Genomic DNA, 17201 nt, shown 5'->3' with positions numbered 1-17201 from the left:
GCTCATATTCTCATTCTTCCCTTTCTTCACCTGGACTTTGGGAGTTCAGCCCAGTGCCCTCCTGTGGTTCTCTGCATCTGCTTTCTTCAGTTACTGGATATAGGTTCATTTAAGATAGTCATCAGTCTGACTACAGGACAAGGCCAGTTCAGGCAACCTCTCCACTATTGCTTAGGCTCTTAGCTGGGGTCATTCTTGTGGTTTCCTGGGAATTGCTCTATGGCCAGGTTTCTTGTTAGTCCTATAATGGCTCCCTCAATAAAGATATCACTTTTCTTCTTCTCCTTCTCTGCCCTTTTCCCTTCTTTTCCATTTTCCCTCTAGTTCTCTTCCTTCCTCCTCTTTTCCATTCCTCCTCTCCTTCTGCCTTCCCTTCTTCCCCCAGCCCCATGCTCCCATATTCTCAGGAGATCTTATCTGTTTCCCCTTGCTGGGGGGAGGGGGGGAGTATATGTACATTTCTCTTAGGATTCTCCTTGTTACTTAGCTTCTCTGCAGTTGTTGACTATAGGTTCCTTATCATTTGCTTTACAACTAGTATTCACCTATGAGTGGGCACATACCATGCTCATCCTTTGGCCTGGGTTACCTCTCTCAGAATGGTTGCTTCTAGTTACAGATATTTGCATGCAAATTTCAAGATTTCATTGTTTTTTTTTAATGCTGGGTAGTACTTCATGTGTAAATGAACTCATCTTCAGTTGAGGGCCATCTAGGTTGTTTCCAGGTTCTGGATATTACAAATAATGCTTCTATGAACATGTTGAACAAATGTCCTTGTAGTATGTTTTAGCATCTATTGGTTATGTGCCTGTGTCTTGCAGTAGGTTGATTCCCAATTTTCTGAGAAACTGCCATCCTGATTTTCAGAATGATTGTACAAGTTTATATTCCCACCAGCAATGGAGGAATGTTCCCCTTACTCTGCATCCTCTTCAAAATAAGCTATTATTGATGTTTTACATCGTAGCCATTCTGATAGGTATAAGATGGTATCTCAGAGTCATTTGATTTACATTTCCCTGATGGTTAAGGATATTTAACATTTCCTTAAGTGTTTTTTTTTTCAGGGGATCTGTACCCCCTTTTTAAATTGGATTATTTGATATTTTGATGTCTAATTTCTTGAGTTCTTTATATGTTTTGGAGACCAGTCCTCTGTCTGATTTGGGTTGGTGAAGATGTTTTCCCATTCAGCAGGCTGCCTTTTTGTCTCATTGACTGTGTCATTTGCTTCAGAAAAGCTCAATTTCAGGAAGTCCCATTTATTTATTGTTGCTCTCAGTGTCTGTGCTACTGGTGTTATATATAAGAAGTGGTCTCCTGTACTCATTCAGTGAAGGTTACTTCCTACTTTCTCTTCTGTCAGGTTCAGTGTTGTTGGATTTATATGGAGGTCTTTCATCCATTTTGACTTGAATTTTATGCATGGGAATAGATATGAATCTCTTTGCTTCTTTTACATACTGACATCCAGTTAGGCCAGCACCATTTGTTGAAGATGCTTTATTTTTCCATTGTAAAATTTTAGCTTCTTTGTCAAAAATCAGGTGTTCATAGGTGTGTGGGTTAATAGCCGGGTCTTCGATTTGATCTTCAGGAACCATCATAGGGCCAAACTAGGCCAAAACACTTAAGCTGGAAAGGTTGTGGGGGAAAGGAAATACTTTGGCATTGCTGGTGGGAATGCAAGCTGGTACAACCCCTTTGGATGTCAGTGTGGTGATTTCTCAGAAAATTAGAAAACAACCTTCCTCAAAACCCAGTAATACCACTTTGGGGTGTATATCCAAAGGATGCTCAATCGTGCCACAAGGACATGTGCTCTACTATGTTCATAGCAGCATTGTTTGTCATAATCAGAACCTGATAAGAACCTGATGCCCCTTGATAAGGGGATAAGGAAAATATGGTAAGATGGATAATATGGAAATATGGATAAGGAAAATATGGTACATTTACACAATGGACTACTACACAGCAGAAAAAATGACATTTTGAACTTTGGAGGAAAATGGATGGAGCTAGGAAACAGTATTTTGAATGAGGTAACCCAGGCACAGAACAACAATTATCACATGTACTCACTCATAGGTGGATTTTAAACATAAATCAAAGAAATGGCTCACAAACCACAATCCCAGATAATTTAGACAACAATGAGGACACTAAGCAAGTCTTACTTAGATATAATCTACATGGGCAGTAGAAAATAAAACAAGATCTCCTAAGTAAATTGAAAGCATAGGGGACCTTGGGAGAGGGTTGAAGTAGGGAAGGGAGAGGCAGGGAAGGGAGCAGAGAAAATGTAGAGCTCAATAAAAATAAAAAAAAAACAACTATATTTCCTAAATTTCCATGAAGCTAAAAACAACTTTTTTTAATTTTTTAATTTATTTTTAAAATATTCTTTCTTCATTTAATATACCAATTCCAGTTTCCACTCCCCCGCTTCTTCCTCCCCCTACTTTCCACCCACCCCAATCCCCATCCACTTCTAAGAGAGGGTAAGTCTTCCCATGGGGAGTCAACAAAATCTGGCACATCACTTTGAAGCAGGACTAAGCCCCTCCCTCCTATATTTAAGCTGAGCAAGGTATCTCTCCAAAGAGAATGTGCTCCACAAAGTCAGTTAAAGCACTAGGGATAAATCCTGGTCCCACTGCCAACAGCCTTTTTGTGCTATCTATTGCTCCCTATATTCCAAATTTTGCCCTGCTGTCCCATTTTCCTCCCCATTTAATTCTCCTAATTGAGTTTTCCCTTTGCCTCTTTATAATACTATACTCTATTTCCCTTTTACTTAGAAGATCCATCCTTCTCCATGGTGCCTTACTAGGTACCTAACCTGGTTATTCTAATTGAAGCACACACATTGAAAGCTTAAAATCTAAAATTGATGTATAAAATATAACATGCAGTATTTTTTTAGTATTGGTTGTCTCAGTTGGGATTATTGTTTGTAGCTCCATTCATTTACCTGTGAATTACATAGTATATTTTTTTTCTTCAAAACTGAAAAATATTATATTGTTTAAACTTACCATATTTTCATTATCTATTCCTCAGTAGATGGACATGCAGGCTATTTACAGTGTCTATTATAAATAAAGCAGCAGTGAACAAATATCTCTATAAAAAGATAGAGTATTTTGAGTGTATTCTCAAGAATAACATAACTGGATCTTGTAGCAAATCCACCTTCAACTTGTTGAGGAACCTCCACACTGACTTCCAGAGTAGATGGAACAATTTGTGCTCTGAGCATCAATTAAAAAAAATGTTCCTCTTTCTCAGGTCCTCACCAACATCTACTGGCATTTATTTTATTGGTCTTGGCTATTATTAAGTAGCAAAAATTCTAATTGTTCTTAATAATAAAAACTCAGAGTCAGCTATCAGCCTGTGAAAGCTGAAGGATTAGAAAAGCAGAATGGCCAGCCACTAAAGTTCTTACCTTTACCATTACTCAGACCAAAAGGGTAATCTTGTCCTTAGACTGATTGCCTAGACTTCAAACTCAGACTGACTGCTGCTCAAATGGCAATGAGCTTCTGTCTCCTCTTGCCTTATATTTCTCTCTCTGCCAGCCATATCACTCCTGTCTCCACCTCCCTAGTGCTGGGATTAAGGTGTGGGATCCCAAGTTCTTGAATCACCTTTGTGTGAGTTGTGTTTCTCTTTTAGAGTGGATCAGTTTCGTGTAGCTCATTGTGGCTTTGAACTAACAGAGATCTGTATGCCTCTGTCTCTGGAATTGAATCCTAGGATTAAAGGTGTGGGCTAATACTGTCTGACCTCTAGTGGTTTTGCTCTGCACTCTGATCTTCAGACAAGCTTTATTTGTTTAAAACACAAACAACATATCACCACAGTTCTAAATGTAAGGTCATTTCTCTGATAGCAAATGATGGTAACTATCTTTAAGTGTTACTCAACCATTTGTACTTATTTTAAGAATCTTTAAATCTGTTTAGTTCTATACCTCATTGTCATTGAGTTTCTTGTTTTCTTAATATTCATTTGTTTTACCTCTTTTTTATTTTTGAGATTATAATTACATTCTCCCTTCTCTTTTCTCCCTCCAAACAAACTCTCCTATGAAACCCACTATTTTTCAAACTTTTAACTCATTTTTCAGTGATTGTTATTGCAAGTATAGGTATATAAATATTTGGTGTGTGTATGTATATTCTTAAATATAACCTATTGAGCCCATATAATGTTACTTATATGTATATTCTCAGGGCTGATGGTTTGGCACTGACAACCAATTAGTGTGCCCTTAGCTGATGAGAGCCTCCTCGCCTTCCGCTTTTTCAGATGCCTGTAGTTCTTTGTGTAGGGTTTAGCCCTTTTGGGCTTTCCACCCGTATAGTTTCGCATGATTGTCAGTGTTGTCCTTGTTCAGATCACATTTGGATAGTCATATTGGTAAGACTTCATAGGTATAGTTTTTGTTGCTGGTGGGAGACACACAATCTCCAGCAAAGTCTTTCATCTCTGGGTCTATGAACCCTTCTACAATGTCCCCTGAGCATTAGGTGTAGGAGTGTTTTGGAGATATATCTATTGTATATGGGTTTCACAGCTTTGCATTTTGATTTGGTTTGCTTTTCTATAGTTGTATCCATTTGTTGCAAAAGAAGTTTCCTTAATGAGGGGTGAAGACTATACTTAACTTTGGGTATAAAGACAAATATTTACTGTGATTACAGATTATGCTAGTTTAGTAAATTAATAGTTGTAGATTCTCTTCCAATAATGACTTCACTAGCATTGAGTAGTTAGCTAATTATACAGTATCAGGCATGGTATCCATATTTTTGAGTAGGTCTTAATTGCAGACTTTCTTTTGGACCACCAACCAGTTCCCAAATTATGACACAGAGACTTTTTATTAGTTCTGAAGGCTTGGCCTTATTTTACCTCTGGTTTTCATCTGTTTCTCTTTATCTAAATTTTGATTTGGGGCTTTTTTACTTTTCTTTCATTCTGTATATCATATTTCCCGTTTCGTCTGTGTCTCTCTGTCTGGTGGCTACAAAGTTTTTGACTCCAGGCATCTCCCTTTTTCTCCATCTTTTTCTCTTTTCTCTCGTTCTCTTATCACTCTTCTTCCAAGCCCATATTCCTCTTACTTATTCTCTCTGCCTACCAGTCTTGCTATCCCTCTTCTGCCAAGCTATTGGCCATTCAGTTTATTAGACCAGTCAAACTGCAACGCATCTTTGCATAATTAGACAAATGAAGTTTAAAAAAATGTAACACACCTTTACATAGTTAAAGTAATATTCCACAACAGTTGTTAACTACCAAAGTATGAGTGCCATTGTTGCACCAATCATGTCATACTAGATGTTGATGTGATTCATAGGCTTCATAATCTGGGTAAGAGAAGTATTGAGTCCCTTCCTGCTTAGGGGTCTTGCATGAATCCTACTGGTACCATGAAAGCTTATCCTTGAAAGTAATCATTTAGTTCAACTTCAGCTCAGGGGCCTCTGGGCCCTTTTCTTAAGAATATTATGTCTTCAGCTATAGAGACTTACCTTTTACCTCTGGGGGTTAGGGGAGGTAAACAAGGGCAATTGAAGTAGGCTGTATGTTTTGGAAGTCTCTTAGATTGTCCTAGGTAACAACTCAGAAGTAGGCTTCTGGTGTCTGGTATTGGGGTTTTGGTAGTTGGTCTTTGGCTCTTAGAATAAGCACTGTAAGTCAAGATAAGAAAAAGGTCATTAAAACCATATATGTACTTTTATATTTTGAATTACATGTGTTATAGTTTTTTTAAGTAAATAGTTGATACTATGATCCCTTGTGACTTTTCCAACAATCCATATTGTTATTTTACCTTCCTACCTCCTTCTCCCCATTTTAAGAAGTCCCTTCTTTTCCCTGGTCGGATTACTTATACCCTACTATTCTCCCTCTCTATTGCTCCCCAACCCCTCTAATGTGGCAGTGTACCATTTTACGTTCTTGGTTTTTGTGGTTACTATAGGCTATTTACTCATATCTGAAGATCTCAAGCTAGTATCCTTTAATAAAAGAACATGTCATGTTTATTTTTTTTCATCTAGGTCACCTCACTCCATATGTTCTTTTCTAGTTCTATCCATTTATCTACAAATTATATGTACAACCTTTCCGTTATGCATTTGTCATTTACTAAAACATTTAAGTTGTTCCATTTCCTCACTCTTGGGAATAGAGTAGTAATGAATACAGCTGAGCAAGTGCCTATGGCATATGATGTCTAGAGTTCAGACATATGTCAATAAGTGGTATATCTGGATATGATAGATTGTCCTTCTGAGAATTCTCTGCACTCATTTTCATAGTGCTATAATAGTTTGCAATCCCATATACAATGAATGAGCGTTAGCTTTCCTAACATCACCCTCTAGCATTTGTTGTCAATTGTTCTGATGATCTTTGCCATTCTAACTGGCAAAGATCTCAAAGTTGTTTTGATTTGCATTTCCATGATTGTTCTATATGATGAACATGTTTTGAGATATTTCTTAGCCTAATTTTATTGTTTTTATTGTTCTGGCAACTGTTTACTCAGGTCCCAGACCAATGGGTCAGTTTATTTTTTGACTCTTTGCTTTTGTTTTGTTTGTTTTTCAAGTTCTGTGTATAATCTGAATGTTAAAACTCTCTTAGATATATATCTGGCAGAGAATCTTTCTGATTCTGTGGGCCTCTTCTTCACCATGTTGTTTCTTTTGTTGTGCACATTTTTAGTTTCATGTAATTCCATTTGCCAATTGTTTATCTTAATTCTTGGGCAAATGGGGTCCTATTCATACAACTAAACCAGCATCATGTGATGTACTGCTTAAATATTTTTTCTAGAAATTTCAGTGTTTTAGATTTCAGGATTAGGTCTTTGATCTATTCCAAGTTAGTTTTTGTTCAAGGTGATAGATATAGGTCTAATTTTAATTATCATAAGAATATCTAGTTTTCTCAGGACAATTTGATGATGATGCTTTATTTTTTCCAATGTAGGTTTTTGATGTCCTTGTCAAATATTAAGTGGCTAAAGTTACATATGCTCAGATTTGGGTCTTTACTTTTGTTCTGTTGTCTACATTGTCTACATGTTTTTTTCACCCAATAATTGTTATTACTATGGCTCTATAACGTACCTCAAGATCTGGAATTGTAAATCCTCTGGCATTGTTTTGTTTTTTTGGTTTGGTTCTCTTTTTCTCCCCACTTTCTTGGCTAATCTGTGTCTTTTGTGGTTCCAAATGGATTTTAGGACAATTTTTTTTCTTCTGTGTCTATGAAAAATGAAATGGGGATTTTGACGGGGATTGCATTGAATCTGTAGAATAGTCATTTTCATAATATTAATTCTATCAATTAGTAAGAATGGGATTGTCTTTCCATTTTCTAGTGTCTTTCTCTGTCTCTTCAAATGTTTCAGGTTTTCATTTTAGAAGTCATTACTTCCTTGGTTAGGTTTATTCCTACATATTATATTTTCTTTGAGGCTACAATAGGAGTGTGTCTTTGGTCTCCTTCTATATGTGTTTGTTGGTGGTGTATAGTAAACCAATTGATTTGTACAAGTTGATTCTCTATCTTATCACATTGTTGAATTTATCATTTCTGAAAGTTTTCTGGTTGAATCTTGGAATCCCTAATGCATAATTTCATATCATCTGATGGTTTGACATCTTTCATTATCTGTACCCCTTTAATTTTCTTATCTTGCCTTGTTTGTTCCAGGTGGTATCATCTTCTCCTCTTTCCATACCTCTCCTTTCTTCCCCTAACCCCCCCTCCTCCAGCCTTCATTTTTTGGGATAATTTAAGAAGTAATGGCTGTAGATCTTTAAATATTTGTAAGAATTCTACTCTGAATAAATCTTTGCCTGAACTTTTTTTTAAAGCTGGGAAACTTTTTTAGGTATTTTAATGTCTGTATTTATTTTATGTCTGTTTAGATTGTTGACTTCTTGATTTAATTTGTGTGCTTTGGGTGAATTTTGAAAACCATTCATATGTTTTATATTTATCAGCGTCATATATTACAGGTTTTAAAAATATTTCCTTATAATATCTGAATTTCTTTGATGTCTATTACAATGTATTCCTGTTCATTTCTGATTTTGTTAATTTGGGTATTATTTTTTATTTCAGTAATTGATTTAACAGTCTGTCAATATTGTTTTTCTTCTTAAACAACTAACACTTAGATTTGTTGATTATTTACATTGTTTAATTTTGTTTCTGTTTTGTTGACCCTTGCTCTGATTTTTATTATTTCTTTCATGTACTGGGTTTGATTTGCGTCCATGGTCTCTTAGTTTTTGCAGCACATCTATCCAAGATTTTCTGGCTTTCATGGTTTCCATAGAGAAGTCAGGTGCAATTCTGATAGGTTTACCTTTATATGTTACTTGACCTTTTTCCTTTGCAGTTTTTAATATTCTCTTTATTCAGTATGTTTTGTGTTTTGATTATTATATGGTGAGGGGGTGGGTTATTTTTCTTTTTGGATCCTGTCTATTCAGGGTTCTGTATGCTTCTTGTATCGTCATAGGAATATTCTTCTTTAGGTTGAGAAAGTTTTCTTCTATAATTTTGTTGAATATATTTTCTGGACCTTTGAGCTGTAATTCATCTCCTTCTTCTACCCCTATTATTCTTAATTTTGGTCTTTTCATGGTGTCCCAGATTTCCTGGATGTTTTGTGTTATGAATTTGTTGGACTTTCTGTTTTCCTTGATCAGTGAATTTATTTCCTTTATAATATCTTCAGCATCTGAGATCCTTTTCTCTATCTCTTATAGTCTGCTGGTTATACTTGTCTCTGTAGTTTCTGTTCGTTTACTCAGATTTTCCATATCCTGCCATCTCTCGGTTTGTGTTTTCTTCATTGCCTCCATTTCAGTTTTCAAGTCTTGAAATGTTTCCCTTACCTGTTTGATTACTTTTTCTTGGTGTTCCTGTGTATGTTTGAGTGAATTATTCATTTCTTCTTTTTGTTACTCTTCTGATCCATTTCTTTAAAGGAGTTTTTCACATTCTGTTTAATGTTCTAAAATAGTTTCATAATGTTACGTTTAAAGTCTATTTCTTCGACTTCTTTTGGGTTAGGTTTTTCAAGTCTTCCTGTTGTATATTGCTAGATTCTGGTGTTATCATGTTGCTTTTCAGATTGTTGGAGGAATTCTTGCATTGAGGTCTGCCCATCTCTTTTTTCAAATGCTGTTAGGAGAGTCTTGTTGGCTTGGTCCTATCATTGCTGTATCTATCTGTTTACTTGGGTTTTTTTTTTTCTTGGTCTTCCCTCTCTTCGGCCCTTTTCGCACTGGAGTTGTCTCTCAGATCCTCTCCACCCTGAAGTAGGCTATGGTTGTGGATCTAAGGACCCCACAGATGGAAAGAAGTGCTGGCGTGGGGGGGGGAGGGCTGGGATGGAATGAGTAGAGAAAGGCAGTAGCCAGGGAGAGGCCCCTCTTCATCGCCAAAAAGTTTAAGGGATTGGGGGTTGCCTGTGCTTCTTTCCCAGGGTGTCTGGCCGGTTGGTCAGGTATTCACTTACCCCTCCGGATTGAACTTCTGGTCCAGGATCAGAGCCACTTGCTGGCTAGGGGCCTTGCAGACAAAAGGGTGGGCTTACTGGGTATAGACTCAGTGGAACAAAGAAACTCCTGCAGCAGTTGCATTCACCACTTTGTCCCCAGACCCTCAGCCCCAAAGCAGGCTGAGTTGGGGATCCTGTGAACCAGAAGATGGAAAGGGGTGCTTGGGGGCAAGCTGGGATGGGATAAGAAGGGAAAGGCAGTAGCCTGGGAGAAGCCCCCGCTGAATGGACAGAAAGTTTAGGGGATTGGAGGGTGCCTGTGCTCCCTTCTCAGGGCAGCTGGTGGCCGGCCGGTTGGGCACACTCACAACTTCTGATGGATCTTCTGGTACAGCTCTCCAGTATATTTTTAGCTATGCCAGAAATTACAAAGTTTTGTGTCATTATGTCTAGTTTTTCAGTTTGGTTCTGTTGATTAATGTCTTTCTTTTTAATGCCAATGCCATGCTGATTTTTTTTTAACTATCCTTGTGTAATATAACACAGATTGAAATCTGAAATGATGATGCCTCCATCTGTTCATTTATTATTCAGGATTATTTTAGCTCTCCTGGGATTTTTTCTTTTGTTTTCATAAGAAGTTGAAGTTTTTTTTTTTCTATTTCTATTAAGAATTGTGTTGGTATTTTAATTCCGATTGTACTGAATCTGTAGGTTGCTTTTTGGTGGATGACTATTTTCACAAAATTAATCCTACTGGTCTATGAGCAAGGGAAATATTTCAATCTTCCATGACCTAAAAGTTTTATTATACAAGCCTGTCATTTGCATGCTGAGATTTATGCCAACATATATTTTCGAGGTTATTGTGAAAGGTATTGTTTCCTTGTTTCTTTTTCAGTATGTCTTTCATTTGTATATAGGAAAGCCATTAATTTTTATGTGTTAACCTTGTGTCCTGCTACTGTGCTGAAAGTATTTATCAGTTGTAAAATATTTCTGGTGGGGGTCTTAGGGTCTTTTCTGTATATAAATTATATTCTCTTCAAGTAAAGACACACTCTGTTCTTTCTGATTTGATCTCCTTCAGTTTTCCATTGTTCTAGCTACGTACTATATCAAGTTTGTATTGAGAAAAAGTATATCCTTATCTTATTTCTGATTTTAGTGGAAGTGTTTTGAGTTTTTCCTCCAATGAGATGGTTGGCTATGAACTTGGTGCTCCCATGTTAAGATATGTTCCTTGAATTCATAATCTTTCTAGGGATTTTATTACAAATGGATCTTCAATAATTTTGTATATTTTCTGCTGTTTCTATTGTTAGTTATATCCAAATTTAAGCCATGGTAGTCAGAAATGAAGGTTGTAATTTCAGTTTTATAATATATTTTGACACTTGGTTTGTGTCCTATTATGTGGTTAAATTGGAGAATGGTCCATGAAATGCTGGAAGAAAATTTATTCTTTTGTGTTAGTATGAAATGTTCTGTAGATATCTGTCTGATAGGTCCAATATGATTCATGATGTTATTTAACTCCAGTGTTTCTCTGTTTAATTTTTTGTTTGGTGACCTTTCCATTTGCAGTACCAGGGTATTAAAGTCATCCACTAATACTGTGTTAAAGTCATTATGTGAATTTAGCTGAAGTAATTTCTTTTATGAAGTTTAGTGCCCTTGCATTTGGCACATAAATGTTTAGAATTGTGATGTTCTCTTGATACATTTTTCATTTTAGAAGTATATAGTGTTCTTCTTTATCTCTTATTATTTTTGGCATGTGGTCTATCTTTTAAATTATTAAAATGGTTAGACCTGCTTCTTTATTGTGTCCATCAGCTTTGAATATATTCTTCCATTCTTTTATCCTATAATGATACTGATTTTTGATGATGGGGTATATTTCTTGGATGCAGCAGATAGATGGATCCTTTTAGCTATTACCATCTGTTAGTCTGTGTTTTTTAATAGGGATTTTTTGGATGAAAATTGTTTTTTATTGGTTGTTATTGAGCTCTACATTTTTCTCTTCTCCTCTCCCTGTCTCTCCCCTCCCCTCTTCAACTCTCTCCCAAGGTCCACATGCAGGAAATTATATTGAAAGATTTTATTGATTAATATATATTGTGTCTCTTATATTGTTGTTTTGTTGTGGACTCCCTCCATTATTTAATCCACTGTTCTCAAATTATTTATTTCTTGTGTCCTCTTAGGTGTAGTTAAATTTCTTTTCAGTCTAAGGTTTTCTTCTGTTATGTTCTGTAGAGCTGTAGCGGTGAATTCATGAAGAAAAATTGCTTAAATTTATTTTTATCATAGAATTTTTTTTCTCCACTGGTTATGATTTATACTTTAACTTCGTATAGTAGTCTGGGTTGTTTTCTGTGGTCCCTCAGAAATTGAAGATCATCTGTCCACATCTTTTTAACTCTCAGAAACTCCATTAAAAATCCAGGGGTTATTCTAGTGGGCCTACCTTTATATATGACTTGTTCTTTGCCCCTTGCAGCTTTTAACATGCTTTCTTTGTTCTGTCCAATTAGTGTTTTGATTACTTTGTGTTGTGGGGAGTTTCTTTTCTGTCCCTGTTTATTTGCTGTTCTGCATGATTCTTGTACCTTAATAGGCATCTCTTAAGTTGGAGAAATGTATGGTATTTCTGTTCCAGTTTATTTGCTGTTGATTCTTGTACCTTAATAGGCATCTCTTAAGTTGGAGAAATGAATGGCTTTGTTAACAAATATTTGTGAGTCTTTGACTTGGCTTTCTTTTTCTTCCTTTTTACCCACTATTTATAGGTTTGTTTTTTTTTTTCATTGTGTCCCTGATTTCCTGAATGCTTTGTTCCTGGGTTTTTATCAGATTTAATATTGAGGTATTTGTTTCTGTCTTATTATTATCTTTTCTGTGTCATGTATTCTGTTGGTGATGCTTACCTTTAAGGATTTGTTTACCATCCTGAGTTTTTAACTTCCAACTTATTTTAAATTGTTTGAGATTCTGCTATTTCCTTGTTTAATTATTCTTTTATGCCTTGAATTGTTTTCATTATTTCATTCAACAGTTTGTATTTTCACAGTCTTCAATAAGGCATTCATTCATACTTCTTTAAGTTAATTCAACATAATCATAATTGCTATTTTAAAATACATGTCTTGTGCTTCAAGTAAAATGCTTTTGTCAGGGCCTTTCAAAATAGAGCTGCTGGCTTCTGGTTGAGGAATTTTGTTTAGTTTTGTATGTTTGTGTTTGCAGACTGAAACATCTGGATTTATGGTGTTTGATGTATTTCTTGTAGTAGGTATCTGATCTCAACTTCTGTGATTGAGTATTCCATGCTTTGGTGGCTATTTCCCACTTTGGGTCCTAGACACATTTATTGACTATGGGATTTCTGGTGCAGAGTGTTTCTGTGAGTTAAGAGTGTCACAAACAAATGGAGATAGTCTAGAAGAAAGGGGTGAATGGGGTGGTGGGAAAGACCTAGGAAGACTCTGATTCTTCATCAAGATGTGGGATCCATAAGGAATTGTGGTGGGTTGGGAAGAGGGGTTCCTTGAGCAGGCGATAGCAGGACTAGGAATTAATCTGGAGAGACGAGAATATGACAGGAAGGACACTAAATGTAGCTTACATGTGCCTTAGCCCAATGTGGCCACTTGGATCCCTTGTAGAGAGTGGTTCTGTGGATTGAGGCAGGGAGTGGGGATCACAAAGGAATGGATATAGGATAGAAGAAAATGTGAAAGAGTGCAACAGGAAGGAACTAGGAGGGCCCTGTATCCACATCCCTTTACTTCTAGTATCTTCAGGATTGTTCACTAAATCTCATTTGACACAAGTGTTTTCTCTGATTTTTCTTGTTGTTTCTTCTCCTTCTTATATTACCTTGACTTGGTGTTTGATATTATTTCATAAGGTTTTGTTGTTCTGGTGACTTTTCTCTTATATGGAATGGTGAAGCTCCATTCATTTAAGCTCAAGGTTTTTTATCTTGTCCCTACCATTTCAACTAGTTTTCATTACAGCTACAAATATATTTTTTCCATATATCCAGTTAGTAGTTTATTTTTATCATTTCATTTTTTTCAACTCTAGAATTTACAACTGGTGTTTCCTTGAATTTATAATTTTTAGGCTTTTATTTATTTAGTAATTGTCCCTATAATTTCTCTAGTATTATTTTAGTATTAACTGACCAATATTTATACTTACTTAAGGGGTGAAATGTAGTAATCAATATATAGGTACATTAAGTAATGATAAAAGGCATGCAGTTAGATTATTTACCATTCCAAATATATATTATATCTTTGTAGTGATGATCAAACTTAGTTCATCAGTCTTGATGGCAGAGAACTTTACCCCTTAACCATTACACCAACCCCCTGTACTTCTTATTTTGAGAAGCATTTACTTATTTAATTTGGTCATTTGTTTATTAGAGTATTTGCTTGGCTTCTGTGTTATATTTTTCAGTTCTTAATATATATTGTAGATATTAATCCCCGTAAACTGTGTAACTGGCAAAGATTTTCTTCTATCACGTTTTCTATCATCTAAAGGCTGTCTCTTTATTCTGTCATTTCTTTTGCTGTGAAGATGTGTTTTAATTTCATGAAATAATATTTGTCACTTCTTGATATTATTTACTGAAATATTAGATAAATTTTCATAAAGTTCTTACCCTTGCCTGCCTATGAGTCAAAGTAGCTCTATTTTATTCTAGCACTTTCAATGTTTCAAGCAAAACCCTAATCTTAGAGGCAGCATGTGTTCCAGACACATCATTCATGATGAAAGTATATCTAGAGGAAAATAAGTAATCATATTACAAAATACTTTAATAACCATGCTTATTGTGGCACTATTCCTAATATCCAAATTATAGGGTCAACCTAGGTGTTCATCATCAAGTGGATAAAGTAAATGTATAGATGCATAATGGAGTTTCATTCATCCACAGAAAGAATGAAACTATGTCATTTGTAGTAAAATTGATGGAAATGGAGATAATCATATTAAGTGAAATAATGCAGACTCACACAAATATGTTTTCATGTTTTCTCCATGAAAAAAAGACACACACCATGTGTGTATACATTTCCCTNGTAAGAAAATTAATTGAAAATGGTACAGGAGAGGTTGATGTAGTAAATATAGTCAAAATACTTAAAGAAAAGTGACATTTAAAATCTGTGACTTTGTTCAAAGACAGTATTTCAAAACATGAAAGGAACCCATAAATCAATAAAACTAGCCACTGAAAAATCAGAGTTTAATAACATTTACTATATATAGCTTGAGAATAGGAGTGAGAGAAATTCTGAGTTTTTGTGCTTTTAGGTAGCTGTTTAGGAAATAAATGCCGTTTTGTATCCACGTCTATAATGTAGAAATTTTAATATTTTTCTTTTTTATTTACCTTGTAAATCAATGTTATCTTTAATTTTTTAATCAAGTATATTTTATAATTATATATGATATTTCAAAAAATTCTTCTAAGTATCATGTTTAAGCCTTCCAGTTATCTTCTGAGAAAATAAATTTCTAACATTTCATGTATTACCATCAATTCTGAAATATGACATAATATGAAAATTTTCTTATGTCATATCTAAATAACCCATTATAGTATATGTATATTATTATGTCTTGTTAAAGTTACATTTAAAAAAGAAGTGTCCTCACATTAATGAAATTAATTTTGGTCATCCTTTAACTTTCCTTCTGTGTTAGTAATGTTCATGTGTCTAAATTCACATTTGTTATACTTTTCTAGTTTTAGATTTTTCAATAAAATGCTGGCTGTAATTCTACTCTCTTTAAAAAGTCACTGTGTTTGAAAAGAACAAAACTAAGTACTTTAGGAATGAAAAAAAAATGGACAAATGGTGAGGGACTTAACTCAGTAATCTATTATCACCTAAAAATATTCAAAGACAGGAAATAGTGTTACTATAAAGAGAAACTTGAATTGCTAACTGAAAAAAATGGCAAGAATTTGGTAGAAAATATTTCTATCTTTTTCTAGAATCATATAATCACTTATATCTGTTTCCTCTAGACATGGCTGTCTAGTCTTTAAGAAAGTTTGTTTGTTATACTCTTCTAAGCACATGACAGGATTAGATTTTGCACAGAAACTAATATTGTTTACCCTAATTTTCATATAACAAGCAGGGAAAATTTTTCTGAATACTAACTCCAAATTTCTAACAAAGAATTTTAATCAAATGGTAGTCACATGCAATCCAAAGACTGGGTTGCATGGGACTCTTCTGTTATTTAGGCATGGGGATTAGTTTGTAGGAATATAGATAATGAACAAACATCCCATAATGTGTCTATCATGTCCATATTTAAATATGAGGTTTTACTCAGGAAGGTTATACAAAGCCTATCAAGCTCTAGTTTGTAACTAGTCAAGTTGACACCCTCTCCAATGTAAATGCTTTATTGTGTTGTGTTTTGTGTTTAACTAAAAAGCTATAACTTCATGATTTATTTGTTTTTCAGCCAATAACTACAACTGTCTTACCATATGAACCTGCCATACAATATACATCCCTTCCGAATCAAAGAATATCTGAGAGTTGTTCATCTTCACAAAGAGTTGACACTCCAAGGTAACTCTCACTAATAATCAGATCTATCTATATACAATTTTCACCTAGACTTGAATGCAAAAAATTCTATTTTTAATTTACAGTACACTTTTTTGGTTTTATTTTCGGGGGGGGGGTTCGAGACAGGGTTTCTCTGTGGCTTTGGAGCCTGTCCTGGAACTAGCTCTGTAGACCAGGCTGGTCTCGAACTCACAGAGATCTGCCTGCCTCTGCCTCCCGAGTGCTGGGATTAAAGGCGTGCGCCACCATCGCCCAGCTACAGTACACTTTAAAAGTGATACTTGATACCTAAAAATTGATATATTGACTAGATACTGACAAGAAAATCATGTGTTAACGAGGCATTATCCTACTCAGAGAAATACTTTTAGGTCCATCAGAAAATAGTTAATGTGAAGGCAGATGCAAATACCTTATATCAGGGAAGAGTATAAAATAAACACACTAATATTCTTATTTTTTCACAAAAAGCTTAATGTTGCCTCTAGCTTTACACAATCAACAGACAGAACTATATGCTCCATAGTATTTTCTTACAGAATAATTTCAACAGAGATAATGCCTTAGTACCAACTTGTAAATATTTAATCATGCATTCATGTTTGTTTTTCTTGAAGTGATGGAGCAGTTACATTGGAACATGATGAAGAAAACAAATCTAAAATGGAAAGTCCTGATACAAATGCATCTGAAACTTTGGGGAGTTCTTTTTACTATAAAACTTTCGAAGACCTAACAATTATTGAAAGTGATACTCCTCTTATGGACTCTGGTTCTGAAAGATGTGCAATTGATTCTGACTCTGACCGAGGTGTTGTCTCAGATTTTGAGTTAGAAGAACAATCTAAGGGCTCTGGATCAGTAATATGGGGAGCAGATTCTGACTCAGAAAAGTCTCCTAGGGATGCAGACTCTAGAAAACAACCATTAAAAGCAGAAAGTTATCAAATGGGTTCAGTCTCAGTTGAAGACTTGAACAGGACAGAGCAGCTGCTGGTGAGAATTGAACAGGTGGAATC

Source organism: Alexandromys fortis, unplaced genomic scaffold (assembly GCF_014885135.2).
Source record: "Alexandromys fortis isolate MF-2015 unplaced genomic scaffold, M_Fortis_MF-2015_v1.1 scaffold_355, whole genome shotgun sequence".
Classification (NCBI taxonomy): Eukaryota; Metazoa; Chordata; class Mammalia; order Rodentia; family Cricetidae; genus Alexandromys; species Alexandromys fortis.
Note: the sequence above shows the minus strand (reverse complement) of the source record.